The following is a 20,296-nucleotide window of genomic DNA, read 5'->3' on the forward strand; positions in this document are numbered from 1 at the left end:
TTTATTATCTCCGTCATATAGCTTGTACATTGCTGAGTGCGGCTATTAACATCAAACAACAATTTTATTGTCTTCTCCTTTCAGAGGAAACACTGCCTGAATCATATCCCAAACAAACTAAGGTCCCCACAAACACTCCTCAATCTCAGAATGAAATGGTCGACCACTTAGCTTCTTGATCCACGAGATGAATCAAATCCCTACGTATAGTGTAGTTTTAAACTTAGCAATAAATATAAACGCCAATTTATCACTCTATTTTGTGTATTTAAGTTGCAGATATGACCGAGGCATTCCAAGGTGTAAAGTACATGTATACCCCATATCCTGCCATGTCTGACCGTAGACTGACCTGTCACCTGTTTAACCAAATGACCCCTGCCCTGCCTTGTCTGAGAACAGGGTTTCTCACAAAGAACATCAGATAGACATCGGACCTTAACAGGTGGAAATACACACAATTAACGCTGTAACGCATATGTAATTAGGATCCATAAAAGGTCCCGATGCAATCACAGGGTCATGACCCGAGGTGTTTAGAAGACACGTGACCTGTTCACACAGTTGCGAGGTCAGTCTGATATGACAACCAAAGTGTTTACATAATTGAATTCGTGATTTGGGGAATTGGTGTTAATTTATCGGACAGATCCTGATAAAATCAAACTAGTATTCACGACACCTGTAATGACCACTATTACAACGTGTCAAGATTACAACCATAACAACGGTATATTACATCATTACATCAGCATTTCGTTTGAGGAGAAGTCCCTGAAAAAAGGACAATTACACCCAAAACACACTCTAGGTAATATAAAGGTTATTCATAACAAAAGATCAAGGAAGAAAAAAAAGAAGTAATTAGCACTGCTTTCTAAAAGTATATTCCCGTCAAGAAGAAATTAAACTGTTTCAATATTTTCAGCAACGTAGAATTGGTCCCGTTGAGTCATTCAATCCAATTGTTTTGAAACTCGATGCTTCATTAATGTAGGTTAGCAAAAGGCGATATATAGAGATGCTTATATATGCATGCTTACATACACTTTCTTACATATGCATGCTTACTTGTCCATGCTTATATATGCATGCTTACATACACTTGCTTACATATGCATGCTAACATATACCCGCTTACATATGCATGCTTGCATGTACCTGCTTACATATGCATGCTTACATGTCTGTGCTTATATATGCATGCTTACATATACGTGCTTACATACGCATGCTTACATATACTTGCTTACATGTGCATACTTACATGTCCCTGCTTATATATGCATGCTTACATATACCTGCTTACATATGCATGTGTACATGTCCTTGCTTAGATATGCATGCTTACATGTAGCTACTTATATATGCATGCTTACATATACTTGCTTACATATGCATGATTGCATGTACCTACTTATATATGCATGCTTACATATTCCCGCTTACGTACGATGCTCTATATGAAGGCATGACAGCTTCTTCAGCAAAGTCAGAAGTGACTGATGTTGTTTTCTTGTTTGTTGTTTAACGCCGCACTCATCTATATTCCAGTATTAAGACGGCAATCTGTAAATAATCGTGTCTGGACAAGAAAATCCAGTGATTGATGGCATGAGCATCGATCCACGCTATTGGAATAGCATGACATGAATCAACCAAGTCAGCAAGCTTGACCACCCGATCCCGTTACGACAAGCATAGTCACCTCTGACAACAGACCAATTCTCAACCGGATCTTCACGGGTCGCAAATCATTCAAAAAGACCCCAGGAGACCCTCCTCCATACTCCATACATATTAAACGTCGCTAAACGATATGCATCAGAAAATATTATCCATAAATTTGCATGTTTTCTTACTTACTAACTTCTAGAATACTAATCAAGCAGGTATTCATGATTGGGACTTAATGAAATAATATTTCAAGCTTAGTGGCTGAACATTGGTAAAATCTTATAGATTGTCTGAAGTCGCAATTATAAGTATCGATTAATTTGGACATTTAAACAAATTATAATTTCAAGAAATGCTTTAGGATAATAAAACATATTTCAATAAGCAAGTATGAACAAAAAACTGATGGCTTGTTTCCTTAAATACAAAATATTAATAAAACAAACAAGCAAATGGAATAAAACCACTGGCAGGGAAGTAAATTGTTGCAAATTCAATACGTATATTATTTTGTGATTTCTTTATTATTTCACGATCTGTGGTGCAGTGGATAGAGCGTCTGCCTGGAGAGCGGAAGATCGGTGGTTCGATTCCTGGCGGCGGGAACCAAAATACGTTAAAAAATGGCATTTGCTATACTCTGCCCGGCGCTCGGATTTAAGGGGATAAAACAAGGACTGGTCGGCTAAACAGTTTATAAACTAGGACAGTTTATGAATTACTTTCAAATAGTGATGATACCAGGTGTTCGCGAAAAGGTGAGCGTATCCTGACACACCGGTGGCACCCATCACAAACACATGCAAAGGCAAGTCAATTGTCCACCTGAAAAAAAGCCCAAAAACTATGAAACGTATGGTACAAATCAAAATAAGGAATTGCATCGGACATCATTTTTGTCACTGATGCGTCAAATTTGGAAATATTCTCCACATGTCTACCATAAAACTTTACGGAGGCTTTACTGAGGCTTTACTGAGGCTTTCAATGTTATAACCTTGATCAAACAAATTCTGAGCAAGAGTCGTACGCACATCAAGTCTTGGTAGAAAGAGCATGCTCGATTGCATCTCAAAAGTTGCCAAATGTAGACACCAAAGGCTGGAGCTGCTGGAATATTGCTCGACATGAAGGGAAAGTTGACTATCGGAGAGTTGAAGTCATCCCTCTTGCCACACAGTCTTGTGGAGAGTGTTTTGTCACACTGAATCTTTATGCACACATCGAAATATGAAACAGACCAGGCGGTCTCTCTGGTCTCCTTTATTTCTGATTCAGGTGTACTCAATGGACAAGCGACCCGTGAAGATCCGGGGTAGAATAGGTCTTCAGCAACCCATACTTGCCGTAAAAGGCGACTATGCTTGTCGTCAAAGGCGACTAACGGGATCGGGTGGTCAGGCTCGCTGACTTGGTTGATACATGTCATCGATCATCGAATCATGACAACGGTATATTACATCATTACATCAGCATTTCGTTTGAGGAGAAGTCCCTGAAAAAGGGTGCACCATAGGACAATTACACCCAAAACACACTCTAGGTAATATAAAGATTATTCATAATAAAAGATCAAGGAAGAAAAAAAGTAATTACCACTGCTTTCTAAAAGTATATTCCCGTCAAGAAGGAATTAAACTGTTTCAATATTTTCAGCAACGTAGAATTGGTCCCGTTGAGTCATTCGAATCCAATTGTTTTAAAACTCGATGCTTCATTAATGTAGGTTAACAAAAGGCGATATATAGAGATGCTTATATATATATGCATGCTTACATTTACCTGCTTACATATGCATGCTTACTTGTCCCTGCTTATGTATGCATGCTAACATACACTTGCTTACATATGCATGCTAACATATACCCGCTTACATATGCATGCTTACATATACCTGCTTACATATGCATGCTTACATACACCCGCTTACATATGCATGCTTACATGTCCCTGCTTATATATGCATGCTTACATATACGTGCTTACATATGCATGCTTACATATACTTGCTTACATATGCATAAAAGGCGACTAACGGGATCGGGTGGTCAGGCTCGCTGACTTGTTGATACATGTCATCGATCCCAATTCCGCGGATCGATGCTCATGATGTCAATCACTGGATTTTCTGGTCCAGCCTCGATTATATACAGACCGCCGTCATATAGCTGGAATATTGCTGAGCGCAGCGTTAAACAAAAAACAAACAAACAAACAATGGACAAGCATGATATAGTCACATGGTTGATATATTTTCATTGTGTCTGCTTTGTCATCATAAATTCTGATAAATGGCTGTAAAACAGTTTTCTGATATGATTTATTAAAGCACGAATCACCATTAATGTATATATCAAGCCTCCTTGTTTGAATTCATTTAATCGTGTTACATATTTCGACATGTATGACATTTCAAAATAACAGATAACCAATGCACAATAGAAAAACGTATACATTCACAAACACCCCCGTTTGGAGATAGAAGGATAAAACGTGAAATGTGGTGAAATCACTCCTTTTGATCAGCTGACGAAGCGCACGTCAGCACGTGCCCCGAGGGACAGCAGAATGCCCCGAGAAACACGTGACATGTCAACATGTTTATTAATACTCCCTCGAGTGGCGGAGTGCTATTCGCTAACGACAATGGCTCAACAAAAGTCAATTATTTTGAAAGTCAAAGCTCGAATGTAATCATGCTATATTTAGCACGTGGCCACAGACGCATGACCTGTTCAACTCGAGACCTGTAGTTTCAGGTCAAGTGACCTTTACGTAACTGGAATGACTCAGAATATCTAGATGTATATTTTAGTCCCCGAATAGCTTGTGAAATAGGTTGACAGCGACACGTATCGTTGGGGACGTCAAAGTGTTGTTCATTTGAGCACCAGGAAGAGATGTTTCAAGTAGATAACACATTCTAATCTCTAATCCATTAAATACATATCCCTGACAGCAGGGGCGAAACTACCATTGTAGCAGAAAAACAATTGCTTACATCAAAGAAAAAAAGCACACTTTTTTACACTAAAAAACCCCACAGTTTTGTTTTATAAGTAAACCTCAATTTACCAACTATACAGTAATTTAATAATTCAAACTCTACACGGTTGAACGTGATATTTATTGTGTGACATGAAAATCGGAATCTTTACGCTCTTTTGGATTTTAGTGGTAGGTGGTTTGTGACGTATGCAAACCGCGCTCTCACAATTATTTTCATTATAATGATAGGTCGGCTAGCGTTAAAATATGAAAATATTGATAAACATCACACACTACGAATGAAACTGTAAAAACACATAAAAGTAATTTTAAAGATTCGTTTTAATGTTTAAATGTCATAGACGTTACTTGAATATATATATATTACCAATATTTGGTACAAATAAACGGTCCCACTTTGCTTACACTTGAAATTAGCCTAGTAACGCCCCTGTACAGTACTGTGAAACAGTTTTAATTCGGACTCATTCATCTCCGAATATCGAGTAATACGGTGTAAACGAAAAACCAAGACAGAATCAATATAATTTTGTTTTTTTGTTTGTTTGTTTTTAACGCCGCATTCAGCAATAATGCAGCTTTATAGTCGCTATATTATCCAGTCTGGACCACACAATCCAGCAATAGATACCATGAGCACCGATCTTCGCAGTGAATGGGTACCCGGTAGGATGAGATGAGAAACATTGTCCCATCGATCCCAAATATGGTGGCTAAACTTGAGTTGCTGGCGATCTATAGCCCGTTTTTATGTTGACAATTATTTCTTCTTCCATGTTTGATTGTTTGCTTTTTCACGCCGCGCTCAGCAATATTCCAACTATTCGATCTTTTAATAATCGAGTATGGACCAGACAATCTAGTGATTGACATCATTAGCATTGATTTACGCAATTGGGATAAAATGATCCGTTAATCGCTTCTTACGACAAGCAGAGTGGCCTTTTACGGCAACCATGGGTTGCTGAAGACCTATTAAATCGCGGATCTTCACGCGTCATTAGTTGCAATGGTTGAAGTGTAAAGTCATGGTGATAGTGGTAGTGGTAGCAGTTGTAGAAGTAGTCGTAGAGGCAGTGTGGATCACAAACAATAATTTCATACGAGGTGTACAGGAATCGCGAAAGGTCACAAGAATGTGTGCTGCACGTGCTACACTGCTTCGGGCATTCGCCTCCACCACCGAGACACGTGATCAAGCTCTGGAGCACATTCACTGATATTGCTGTCGGGATTCCAGGTCAGAATAGGTCCCAAAGTCCCCGTTCTTGTCACATGAGCAGACAGGTGTCAACATGACCAGACTGTCATCTTCAAGTTATTATGGAAGAGCTGGAGTAGATGACAACAGTCACGTGCACATCAGCAGAGACACGTGGTCGATAGTATACTATGTCCTTATATGGTATTGTTAGATATTGAAGTTCCGGTGTAAACCCCAGGATGCATATCTTCGTCGAAACAAGCGTTGTCATTCGCCTGTTTCCGCTTTTCAACGAATGACAGCCATCGCGTTCCAGCAGCTTGATATAATCTCATCGTTAATCCACCAGTTCCGTTGGAATGTTATCAACGTGAAGTGAATAGATATATATATATATATATATATATATATATATATATATGTGTGTGTGTGTGTGTGTGTGTGTGTGTGTGTGTGTGTATATATATATATACTACTCAAAAGAAGCTAAGGATCACCTGATTCTTTCATATTACTATATTTAATCGCTCATGTCATGACCGATTAACTTTACCATTATGAAAGAATCGGGTGATCCTTAACTTCTTTTGAGTAGTATATATATATATTTTTAGGGGTAGCCTAGTGGTTTGAGATAACAGAGTGGTTTGATGCACAAACGACCATCCTGGTATGTTTTGGGAACCGACGCTCATGAACGCATCACATGTGACGCAGTAGATCCATGACTCGAGATGCACCTTTTGTTTTGCGCAGGATAAGCGTTGAAAAGTCTAGAAATTACGTGCACCTTATCGTGATAAGAATACTAGTAAATCACCGTGATTACACTTGACTGATTATTAGTTTTGTCATTAAGTGGTACACATTGGAAACATCTCTTCTTAACGTACATACTTCTCTATATGTTTCTATGGTTCGCGTTTCTATTGGCGGTAAGTATATGTTATATAAACACATGTATACAATGTATGTCTTATTAAAATTATGACATAACACAAGAACATAAACAGAATATATCCCCAGAAATGTGTGGGGGCACGGGTGGCTCAGTCGTCTAAGGCACCGCGGTTCGCTGTGCAGTGTTGCGTCCTTTGGGCACGCCAGAAACCTATGATTGTGGGTTCGAATCCCGGCTCGCCCCGATCATGTTTCTAGGTTTGTCAGCACCATACCTGTGCTCGTGGGTTTCACCGAAGTGGTAAACGTCTGAGACCTGCATCACTTCGGGCTTTCCTCCCACATTAAGCTGACACGCCCTGATATGACTGTAATACTGTTATAAGCGGCGTTAAACCCAACTCACTCACTCACCCCAGTTGTGACCTTCGACTAAAACGGAGTCGGGTGGTTGGGAGGAGTGACTTCTAGTTTCCGAGTGTGCGCATGCCAGCGCGTGAGAATATCACAGTTTATTTGCGTGACTCTCCTTTCAACTTAAGATGCCATAAAATATTGAATCGCGTAAAGAAGCACAAATACCTCTCCAGGACGCTCTTGTTGGAGGAATGTATATCATCCATATTAACCTCGTTCCTTCTAATTATTTGTAAAGAACGCCGACATACCGCGCATTGTTTAAATTTACGTTGATACATGGTTGTCAGTGTTAAACCTCTTTAAGTGTATGTAAATAAGCATGTTAACAGTAATTTAACATCATGACATTCGATTATTAAATTAACCGAATTAATTATCAACTGTCTGCCGGGTATCCCAGCCGACTCATCTCCACGTATACGACATGAATGTCTTCAATGTTTGCGATTATAAACAAGAATACAATATCAACAAACCGTGGGAAATATGCAAATCTTGTTTTGAACAATAACAGAAACCATTGCCATATTGCCTTGACCTTAGAACTATGGCCGCGTTGACCTTTGATATGAATCTCCTCAAACTGCGCATCTTCGAAATCGTCTCGACTCGCGGTTGTCAAGGCTGCAAGATTTTGTCACTTTGCCAAAAGCACGAACTGCACGTGGAAACCATCTGCGCGATGTACACACGGCGTGGAAAATGAGATTTTATACAATGATAAACAACACCTTAGACGTTGGGTCTGTTTCACATCAATGTGAGATACGTATTACTATAATTTTTAAGTTGGCTTAAATGTGATCAGATTCGCTCGAGGCGTTGTTTAAGGTTTGTTTGTTTCTTGTTTAACGCCGGACTCAGCGATATTCCAGCCACATGAAGGCGGTCCGTAAACAATCGAGTCTGGACCAGACAATCCAGTGATCGATATCATGAGCATCAATCCATGCAATTGGGATCGATGACATGCATCAACAAAGTCAGCGAGTCTGACCACCCGATCCCGTTAGTCGCCTCTTACGACAAGTATAGTCGCCTTTTACGGCAAGTATGGGTTGCTGAAGACCTATTCTACCCCGGATCTTCGCGGGTCACAATATCTTTGTATTACGTATATAACTCTGCACATACTTGTTTTTAAAAAAATATTATCTTGTTCCGGTTAATCCCCATTTCCATTAAATATCAGGTTAAGATCAGTTGGTGTATTTTCGAGAATACTACTCATTTTTCTATGAATAACGTCTACTTCTTTTAGGGGCGGTCGGGTAGCCTGGTGGTTAAAGCGTTCGCTCGTCAAGCCGAAGACCCAGGTTCGATTCCCGACATGGGTACAATGTGTGAAGCCCATTTCTGGTGTCCCCCGCCGTGACATTGCTGGAATATTGCTAAAAGCGGCGTAAAACCATACTCACTCACTCACTCTACTTCTTTTAACAAGTTACAATCAAAGAAAAATAATTATATGCATTTTCACATTTACTGCCACGCGAAAATTCTGCTCTGTCTTTATTTCCTATCCTACGTAAATCATAATTTAACTGATTAACCTAAGTCTTAGATTAGTCTCCTAACGATCGATGTCATAGCTTAATTACCGTTCAGTTAACAACACTGCAGGACAACAAGGTGGAGCCTTGCATTTCACCCCACACGCCAATTAACCCATAATCATCAAAGCTGCAGAACCATCCTCACCGGATACATACACATTGCTTTTATTGACCCAGTTTTGTTTGAGAAATGGTCTTGTCTTTCTAACTATAGTTATATCAGCATGAGGTATGTTACTTTTCTTGGGAAACGGCCTTAACACGAACGAAAACGACTCGCTTTTTACGTCGGACCTAATCGGACACGTGGCCGCACATTCTGCATGGAACGTGGATTCTGTTTTAGACGACGATTGAGATTGAAGAAGACAGCAGCACTTTGTCGGCCACAGAATATGGCAAAAGAACGACACACATTCCAAAATTAACATCGTACCGTTTTGTTATGGTAATTGCATTTTCGATTCGATTGACTAAGATCATATATTCGTTTTCAGGAAATTTCGTAAATCTAAACTGTTCAGGTGGGTCATGTTTCAGATTGAGAGTATACCAGAAAAATACCAGGTACGCTATGTGAAAACAAGAGTTTACTGTAACTAAATGTTGTTTGCCCACCTGTCAGGAATGACGTAACGGTACATATTGCACGAGTACCTGTTGGTAAGGGGTTAGATCAGATCAATGGTTGACAGCATGAGCAACATTCAATGCTGTAACCAGCCCATCCCCATTTTAATCCGCATCACGACAAAGATGTCGTCCCGGGGACCTACATCACCCTGTTGTGTTTTATGCAAGTTCTTAATTCAGTGATGCATATACAACATATTGTTTACGTTTCACTGTACAAAACAACACGCTGTGATATAAGAGTCAGAAGCAACAAAGACAACATACTGTCGTTACTGCGTTTTGGGGTTAACAGGACCCTACTACCGTTACCTAACATATTGTTCCACGCCGTCATTGTCAAGGTAAGCCATGACTCAACGACTCGCCTGGTCAGCCAAGGGTCAAGGAAGTCACGGCATGATTGGTCTGTCGGCCCTCACGTCGAGCTGTCTCCATCAGCAATCATTTACTGTTCCCTTCTCTCATTGATCAACACGACACAAGGGTTATAGACACATCTATCATTTTAAGGGGCACGGGTGGCCCAGTCGTCAAAGACGCCGCGATTCGCTGTGCAGAGTTGCGTCCCTTGGACACACCAGAAACCTATCACTGTGGGTTCGATTCCCGGTTCGCCCCGATTATGTTTCTAGGTTTGTCAGCACCATACCCGTGCTTGTGGGTTTCACCGAAGTGGTAAACGCATCTCTTTCCTCCCACATTAAGCTGACACACCGCGATATAACTGTATTACTGTTAAAAGCGGCGTTAAACCAAACTCACTCACTATCTTTTTAATAACGCTTATAAGCAATACAACTTCTAAACAAGACGACCCGTGACGATCTGGGTAGAATAGGTCCTCAGCAATCCATTCTTGCCGTAAAAGGCGACTAACGGGATCGGGTGTTCAGGCTCGGTGACTTGGTTGAAGCATGTCATCGATCCCAAATGCGTAGATCGATGCTCATGATATCAATCACTGGATTGTCTGGTCCAGGCTCGATTATTTACAGACCGCCGTCGTTAAGCAAGAATATTGCTGAGTGCGGCGTAAAACAACGAACAGATTACACCAATCTGAACAAGACAGGTTAGACTCGCCACATAGTGTGAAAACGGGGTAGTATCGATTTTCTTCAGTTGCTGATAAAGCCCGCTTCTCTCAATTACATCTTCCCGAGGAAAGGGCGTTAACTGACTGTAAAAAGACAGTTCCCACCCTTGCCGAACTACGCTGGAATGTCCAGGCTCGATCGTAGGGCAACCATTGGATATTATGAGTTATGTCCCCTCTATGTCCCTCGTATTCAACAATCAGATTCCATCACTCATATCACTTGCATTTGCTTCAAACAAAATGGCAGCGCCCTGTCAAGACGATCTGATCTATAATCAAGATCTATATTGTAAAACAACTGGTCTTACTCCACGAAGTGCATCAAATCACTTGAGCACCTTGATTAAAAACCTGAAAAGATTTGCAAAATATCTGACGACGCCAAGTTGGCGGTACACATGCTTTGCAAATCCTGCAGTCGACCGAAATCTGCATGTTGAAATCCATGTTGTTTACGAACCTCATGTCTAGTTCGTTACGCGATTTTGATTGGACCATGCATAGACTCGTTAGTTCAGCCAAAATATAACTCCGGAATTCCAGCCTAGTTCGGCGAGGCTGGAAACTGAACTTTCATAGTCAGTTAACTCCCTTGCCTCGGGAAAATGCTCAGTTAGTGCTAAACGTATTTTAAAGGTAATCGAACCTTGACCTTTCTTTGTCACATGCAATAATACCTCAATGTGATTCGTTAATTCTGACCATGAAATCGTGTGTCGTAATCTGAATAAATACCGGAGCTTACGTGACCATTTGAGCATCTCTCTATTGATTTTCTTACTCACTCAGGATTCGACAAATGAAAACGTGTTATACCTCTCTGCTGACTCATGAACCAATCGACGACAATGTGGAAACATTACGATGATAAATATGAAAGTTCCGATTCCCTTCTAACCCAAAGTTTCTTGTCACGAACTTTATGTACAATACAACTACATCCTTGAAGCTATCCAAGGTGTAATTTGTCACAATTATCTTAAGTCTTTGAGCAGTGTTAACGCTGGCTTTTGAAACTGCCAGTCCTTGTGGACTGGCAACTCTTAAAATAGCCAGTGCCCCCTATTTTTTGCCAGTTCCAACTTTCAACAAATGAAAAAAAGTATCAAAATTATTTGGTTTTAATTCTTAAAATAGCAACTCTTAAAATAGCCAGTGCCCCCTAATTTTTGCCAGTCCCAACTTTCAACAAATGAAAAAACGTATCAAAATTATTTGGTTTTAATTCTATAATTCTATACGTCATTCATACAAACTTCAGTCACAACTGTCTCTTCTTTTTTTTAATATTTCGAGACGAAGTCGCAACAAATGGATATTTAACCTAGAAATAGCCTAGTAATAGACAAGGGGAATCCCTGATGGTAAGTCAGATAAAATGACTTTGTTCGAAAAATGTACTTATATGAATATCACCGATGTTTTGTTCGACAACAAAAATGTATAAGGTACTGGGACTGGCAGTCACCTGAATTACCGGTCCAAGCCTAATTTTACCAGTAAAAAACTGGTAAACGGGAACGTTTGAGATGCATTTTTACCTTATAACAAACTCCGTGAATAGTCCTGTTCTTGTACATTCGCATCTGACCGCCTCTGTGGTCTAGTGGACAAGCGTCTGTCTGAAGAACGGAAAGTCGGTGTTTCGATCCCCTAGCCGCGTCATACCAAATGACTTTAAAAGAAGGTACTTGTTGTTACGCTGCTGCCGCTTGGCATTAAAGGGATAAATCAAGGATTTGTCGGCTCGGAGTCAGTATGGGGTATCCATGTTAATCTGTGGCATGGTATCCCTGTTTGCTAGCACTATTCGACCGGCACCAGGCCCAGTCGTCAAAGGTCTGGAGGCGCTGCGATTCACTGTGCAGAGTTGCAGAGTGCCTTGGGCGCGCCAGAAACCTATGATCGTGGGTTCGAATCCCGGTTTGCCCCGATCATGTTTCTAGGTTTGACAGCACCATACCCGTACTCGTGGGTTTCACCAAAGTGGTAAACATCTGAGACCTGCATCACTTTCCTCCCACATTAAGCTGACACGCCGTGATATAACTGGAATAAGGTTAAAAGCGCCGTTAAACCCAACTCACTCACTCTAACCAGTAGGCTACTTCACATCCCTGCATGAATCACGTGTACATATTACGTGTACGTACTGAATATGTACGGACCATATATGGATGATTCGTGGATATTTCTTGCTTTCTGTTTAAAAATCGAAATTCCAGTCAGCAAGACCTGCGGTTTAACAGTTGACACAAATGGCGTAACCCGGATGTGGCAAACATGATGTCACATTATGCCCGGTGCAAACCCTGTCAGTAACGGTAAAATTAAACCGGAATGGGCCTGAGGAGCAATATGTTCCTTGTAAATGTAAGTGAGCCCTTTGGGTCTTTGGATCACTTGCACGTGCCAGACATGTGCTTGATATTTCCGCGTATAGATTTCAGATATATCAGGCATGTATACGTTTCATAGAGTGCTATTTCATAATGGCAAGCGAAACAGAGAAAAGAGAGGCAGGGATTATCTGGGGTTACACGCTAACACCCTCTCTTTCGTCCGGATGCGGGGGCGGTCGGGTAGCCTAGTGGTTAAAGCGTTCGCTCGTCAAGCCGAAGACCCGGGTTCGATTTCCGACATGGGTAAAATGTGAGAAGCCCATTTCTGGTGTCCCCCGCCGTGATATTGCTGGAATATTGCTAAAAGTGGCGTAAAACCATACTCACTCACTCATCGGGAAGTGCCAAAAATACGTCTGTTCTAACAATAATCTTTCAGCTCTGACTTACTAATGTAAATTTTATATATAAATTGCATTTTCCTGAATAAGAAGGTGAACGTGCGTTGTTTTGCACTGGGCTCAGTAATATTCTATGGTCCTATCATCGCGGAGAATAGCAAAGTGGGAAAACAAACCAGTGTCTTCAAAATAAAGCGAAGTCGGGTAATCTAATGATAGATAACAAAGTGGTCCCGTATCTTTTTAATGATAATGCGAATCCGGAAGTAAGGTGAAAAAGGGTTAAACTTTGCGTTAAAAAATTATTGCACTTATATAGCCACGTGCATGCTCGTCTGTGTGTCCGGGCTGAAGCCGATGTTTCAGTGCCAGATTCCATGCCGCAGTTTAACACGAATACCCCACTCAGACACAGTATACCGACTCCGAGCCGACCAGTCCTGGTTTTAGCCCCTTAATGCCGATCGCCAGGTAGCTAACAATAAGTAACAATTTTTAACGTCTTTTGGTATGACGCGGCCGGGAATCGAACCTCGAACCTTGCGCTCTTCGGGGGACGCTCCACCATTTGGCCACGGAGGCGGTCTACGAATCCGGATGTATCAAACCGCCTGACCACCCGATCCCGTTAGTCGCCTCTAACGACAAGCATTGTTGCTTCTTACTGCAAGCATGGGTTGCTGAAGACCTATTCTACTCCGGATCTTCAAGGGTCTCGTTTTAATGAGTGGTCATATCTACTGTCATTTGTCTTGAAGTTGACGAAGACTACACCTGGCAAACAGTCAATAGTTTCGTGGTACAAAGTGAATGTACACGTTGAATATGCTCAATTTAAATACTTTCACAAAGAACCTGCTTGTGTATTGCAAAATTCGTTTCAAAGTATGTTAGCTGTCACCTTTTCTAAAACAATAATTTAACTACTGTTTTTTTTAATCAAATTGAGCACCTGTTTAAGTTGGAAAAAATAACTGTCTGTGTGTGTACTCTTAAACATTAAATAAAGATCCTCAAACAAAAAATCCACATAGTCTGGGAAGAATGATGGTTGTGCGAAGCTTTGTATAAATCTGAAAATAAACAATTACGTGGGGTCACTTGAAAGAGAATGGCTTTGTTTACCAGAAATGGCTTCAAACATTGTACTCATTTAGGAAATCGAACCTGGGCCTTTGAGTGACGAGAGAACGCTTCAAACGCTTGGCCCTCTCGAATTTTAAGAAACTGTAAGAAATCATGACACAGACTAGAAACCTCTTCATCTCTATCTCGGGGGGCACGGGGGGCCTAGTCGTCTGAGGCGCCGTGATTCGCTGTGCAGAGTTACGTCCTTTGGGCCACGCCAGAAACCTATGATTGTGGGTTCGAATTCCGGTTCGCCCCAATTATGTTTCTAGGTTTGTCAGCACCATACCCGTGCTCGTGGGTTTCACCGAAGTGGTAAACGTCTAAGACCTGCATCACTTCGGGCTGTCCTACCACATTAAGCTGCCACGCTGTGATATAACTGGAATAATGTTAAAAGCGGCGTTAAACCCAACCCACTCATCTCAACCTCGACTACTCCATCAATGCTAAATATACTCCAGCATGTCTATACATGTACACGGCATAGCCGGTACATTCGCTACATACACATATACAACTCATGAGGCAGGTAATGAATCAACGAGCCTCCCTAATGAGCTTCAGGTATATCTATCTGCCACACGCAGCGTATGGGTAATACCACACATTTCTTCATATGTTCCTGTCACTTCATCCAGGTACATTTCAAATCCTAACACACATTGATATAATGTGCTCGTGAGATTAATTATGTGATTGGTCCAATTCCGTTTCAGTAAAAGTACAAGTCTGTTATTACCATTAGTTATTTTGCAAGATGGAATTAACATTTTGATTTTAATGGGCCCAATTTGGATATTATCGAGATGGAGAAACATGCCATTTCGGAAACAGGTATCAAGCCGCTTCCTCCTCCCCCTTCCGAGAAAAAAGGCTACATATTTGTACTTGTGGGGAAGTTAGGTTATTATACCGGTTTTATAATATTCCACGTAGACACAGTATACTGACGCCATACCGATCAGGGTGCCGTTTGTACAAAGCGATCTTAGCGGTAAGGTGATCGTAACTCCCATAGCTTAACAGACTTAGCGCTAAAGTTGTTTCGTAAAACGGCACCCAGCACCCCAGGATTTAGCATCTTCTACGTAGGACTTACTATCTCTTACGAAGGACTTACTATCACCGACGTAGGACTTACTATCTCCTACGTAGGACTTACTATCTCCTACGTAGGACTTACTATCAACTACGTAGGACTTACTATCTCCTACGTAGGACCTACTATTTCCTACGTAGGACTTAATATCTCCTACGTAGGACTTAGGAGATAGGAAGTTCTACGTAGGAGATATTAAGTCCTACGTAGAAGATACTAAGTCCTATGTGGAAGATACTAAGTCCTACGTAGGAGATAATAAGTCCTACGTAGGAGATACTTGGACAAAAAGTGGCCCTACTACGCTTCCTTAGTATGAGAGACCAACAGAAAGGTACAAAATAACCTAACATCTTACCATACATAATTAAACATCACACATTATCGAATTCCCAACAATCATTGTTGCTTTGGTATATATAATATATGTAGCAATATCTTTAAAGTTGAAAATTGATTTTACGCTTGCGAAATTATACGCATTAAAAACTGTAAATTTCACATGTATTAGTTATCACGATATCTAGAATATAGTTTTAGCAGTTTTAAATCTCGCATTTTCAATCAATATTGTTCACGTAATATAATAAACCAGCACACGTTGCGATTTAAGTCACATCATCGTGAAAAACAACCCAATATATATTTTGTAGACCAAACTTTTTCGGTTTCTTTCCAAATATATTCGAACCTTATAAACGTTATGTTCTGTCAATAAACCCAAACCCAAATACATTAGCCTTTATTCATTCCTACTCTGCGCAGTCGGTTTATTTTAAAATTACGTTTTGTTTTCAGGTTCTTAATCCTGCGGACCCTTGTTAAATGTGAGCGTATTTCCTTTAGAATAATTGCACCGGTATCATCCTTTGATATTTCCCTCAGCATTTGCTCAAACGCCTTTCACTTTCCCCCCAAACATAACAAATTAATCCAATATCTCAATAATTCGGAATCAAAAGCATGTCTGGCCTCACTTCCTGCGGCGCCATATTGGATATGTAAACAGCACTTCCGTGTTTCCAGCCGCTTGCGAGTTTGAGAAATATGTCGGTTTTTCCAGCTATTCAATAAGGCGCGAAAATCCAACAGCGAAACAGAAGAAACTCCCCTTTCGAAAGAGGACTTGTCAATTTATTGCCGAAATACAACATTTTCATATGAGGTTGAAATTCTGGTGGAAGAAGGTACAATCACGAGGAATGGCGTTTTTTGTCACGTCTGTGTTGAGTCCTGGTCACTTGCACTTAACGATCACATGATACTGTCTGGGTCACGATAAAAGAGGAATTTTGATGTTTATTTTCAAAATAAAATATTTTGTTGTTCAGGTTTTATAATTTAAAAACAATTCTTTTCCGAATTTCTTACCGATCTGGCTGATATTTGTTTAGATAGGTCTTTTATAAAAACAACTATCTTTTGAAAAGAGAATATGGTCACTTTATCTTTTAAGTTTAAACAGCGCTAATGGGACACAAGAGATAGATGAGGTGATTTAACTAAAATGTAAGAGACATACAGGATGTGGAACAGCATGGAAGTTTAATCACTTTTCTGAAATATTATACTGGCAATATTTCAACCAAAGTTATAAAAAGACATCTCTTTGTTAACATTTATTTATACTCAAACGATCATAAATCCATCCAAACATTCCCCGAGACCAGGGCATTTAACGTTACCCGGAAATGTCATGTTTCCAGTCAATCTGAAACTGACACGGCCTTGTACATATCTAAAGGAAATACATGCCGCTAGCTGGTCGGGCTAGGCTAGGCTCCATAGTGCAACAAACATGGGAAATACCTTTAAATGTCCGTGCTTCAGAGGCCTGTTAGTAACTGATAGTAATATATGAACCGTAATCTCTCAAATAATGGTCTTTTACGATATATTTCTCTTGGCATTACACAGTTTTACATTCAATATTTAATTACTGAAAAAATAGCGGAGTTAACCATGTGTGTATAAATTGAACCAACAGAATTTAAGATAAGATTTTATTGAAAAATAATTTTGACAGGTTTTTTAAACAAAAGTCAATTTATCGCTTCATATGCTGGATTTCTATGGAGGAAAATAGATTCTTCGGCTCCCCGTTTCAGTGAGTGAGTGAGTGAGTGAGTTTGGTTTAACGCCGCTTTTAACAGTGTTCCAGTTATATCACGGCGTGTCAGCTTAATGTGGGAGGAAAGCCCGAAGTGATGCAGGTCTTAGACGTTTACCACTTCGGTGAAACCCACGAGCACGGGTATGGTGCTGACAAACCTAGAAACATAATCGGGGCGAACCGGGATTCGAACCCACAATCATAGGTTTCTGGCGTGCCCAAGGGACGCAGTTCTGCGTAGCGAATTGTGACGCAATTCTACACAGCGAATTGCGGCGCCTTAGACGACTGGGCCACCCGTGCCCCCTCCCCGTTTCAGAGAATAATGTGTAAAGTCTTTGAGCAGTGAACAACTGCCTGTGAATCATCCTCCTAACAATAAGGCCAGTTGAATATAGTCCTGCTTTATTAATAACGTGGTCTGGACGTCCTTTTACATGTCAATCTTAGGGCTACGACGACTAGGTCGACGATAAAGTAGGGTGACTTCAGTCGTGGAACGCTTTCTGGAACGTGGCCCTGTTCTGACAAAATTCCCACTCTGATTATATCGAGTTGACTCTCAGAAAAAGTGTGTTCAACCCTTGTTTGTTCACACATTGACACAGAGGCATTTATTAAATTTGAATTTATTTGATAATTTACGGTAGATATACAAATGCAAGACTCAACTGTTAGTCACAGTGTAAACATTAGGTCATGGCGTCATCGCAAGGAAATAAGAGTGCGAGTCATTCACAGACATTGTCTGTAATCACGAGCAGGGGGAGTTTTTATATGGGTGAACTATTTACCTACACACGAAAAAAGACATTAACGATATCTTTTTAATTTTGTTTTTAAATAGTGTAAATAAGGGTTATTTAACTAATAACAACAAAAGGATAATCTTGTAATAACATTATGGACAGAGAACACACGATGGGGAAGCTAATTAAACAGGAAGCCAATTAAACCGGATTATATTATCAGGTGAAATGATTGGAGAAACTATGGGTGGGGATGAAGTAGCCTTGATCTCTGTTGATAGAGGGCTTGTGCGGCGAATTTGGACTGCTTCTGCTAATTTTCATTTAGGGAAGTCGTGGTGGTTGTTGGGGAGGATGTAATGTTGTGATTAGGGCAGTTCCTGGTATGGTCCACAGGGTAGGAATAGGTCTTCAGCATCCCAAACTTGCCACAAAAAGCAACTATGCTTGTCGTAAGAGACGACTAATGGGATCGGGTGGTCAGGCTCGCTGACGTGGTTGATGAATGATATCGTATCCTAATTGCGTGGATCGATGCTCATGATGTCAATCACTGGATTGTCTAGTCCAGACTTGATTTTTTACAGACCGCTACCTCTAGCTAGAATATTGCTGAGTGCGGCGTTAAACAACAAACAAACAAACAGACATGGTCCGAGATGACTGATTTACTATCTGATGTGATGGCTGAAGTTTTGTTCCCTTTGATTCTGGTGTTGATGAGGCAGAGTGTTTCATCTACATGGGATTGTGCGCAGTTACAATACGTCTCTTTTACAGTAGAATAGAATTACAGTAGAATAAAGAAGTTGTTATCCATATTGTTTAGTCTACTTTCGCATACATCAACGTCTATGAAATTCCCATCAAACAATACAGTTGTACTTGATAATGATAATGATGATGATGATGATGGTTGATGATGATGATGATGATAGTGATGGCCCTCTTGCACATGCTCTACTTGATGACTGTATCTGTCACCATCACGTAGTCACGTGCAGCATCGATCCACTCAAATATCGGAGTGGCACGGTTCTAAAATTCCACTGCGCCATCATTACATTCACGCCGACACAAATTGTTGACCAAGAGTCTGTTATCCTTGTGACCTGGGGTCAGGAGCAGGACATAGTATCTGCCACGTCACACGTCCTAATTAGTCAGTCTGTGTTACAACACAAGATGGCCTGTTGTCACACACGACCTAACAGCTGGCAGTCAACTGGTCAGAGAGCGCAAGGACCACTGACCTGACCCGTACATTAGGGCAAAGAAACACAACGAGAGGTCAGCAGGCTGAGGGATCTAACTTAACATGGCATAACCTTATTTGCTTTTCTGGCCACACAAATACAAATATTCATCATACATATACATCCTAAAGTTACATGGGAGCTGTGCGGATACTATACAATACAGTGCATATATTATATATCAGAAGGACTTATATTTTTGCATTGGTGCTGAACAAAACTTTGATACAGCTTCAACACACTTAGTTTAATATTAAACATGCTGTGGAATATTAACACATGTGGCTGATTGTGATAACCTCTGTTAGTATGATTAATGGATGCATTTCCAATTGGGGGCACAGTTTCAATACCAATCGGAGAGGGGCAGTGCAAAGTTTGATTTCGATAAGTGGATTTTCAGATAAAAAATTGCCCTTTTCATGCTTTGAGCTGGAGTTGAAGTCGGGGTTATTTGTGAGTCCTGTCTACTTTTTGCCTTGTTTTTTTGTCGTTTAACGACACACTCAGCAATCTTCCAGCTACATGACGGCTGTCAGTGGAAAATTTAATCTGGACCAGACAAACCAGTGATTGACATTTCGAGAACGATCCGTGCCGTTGGTTGGTTGGTTGGTTGGTTTTACGCCGCACACAACAATATTCCAGCTATATGTCGGCGTTCTGTAAATTATCGAGTCTGGACCAGACAATCCAGTGATTGA

The sequence above is a fragment of the Haliotis cracherodii genome, unplaced genomic scaffold (assembly GCF_022045235.1).
Source record: "Haliotis cracherodii isolate W230 unplaced genomic scaffold, xgHalCrac1.p SCAF_8, whole genome shotgun sequence".
NCBI lineage: Eukaryota > Metazoa > Mollusca > Gastropoda > Lepetellida > Haliotidae > Haliotis > Haliotis cracherodii.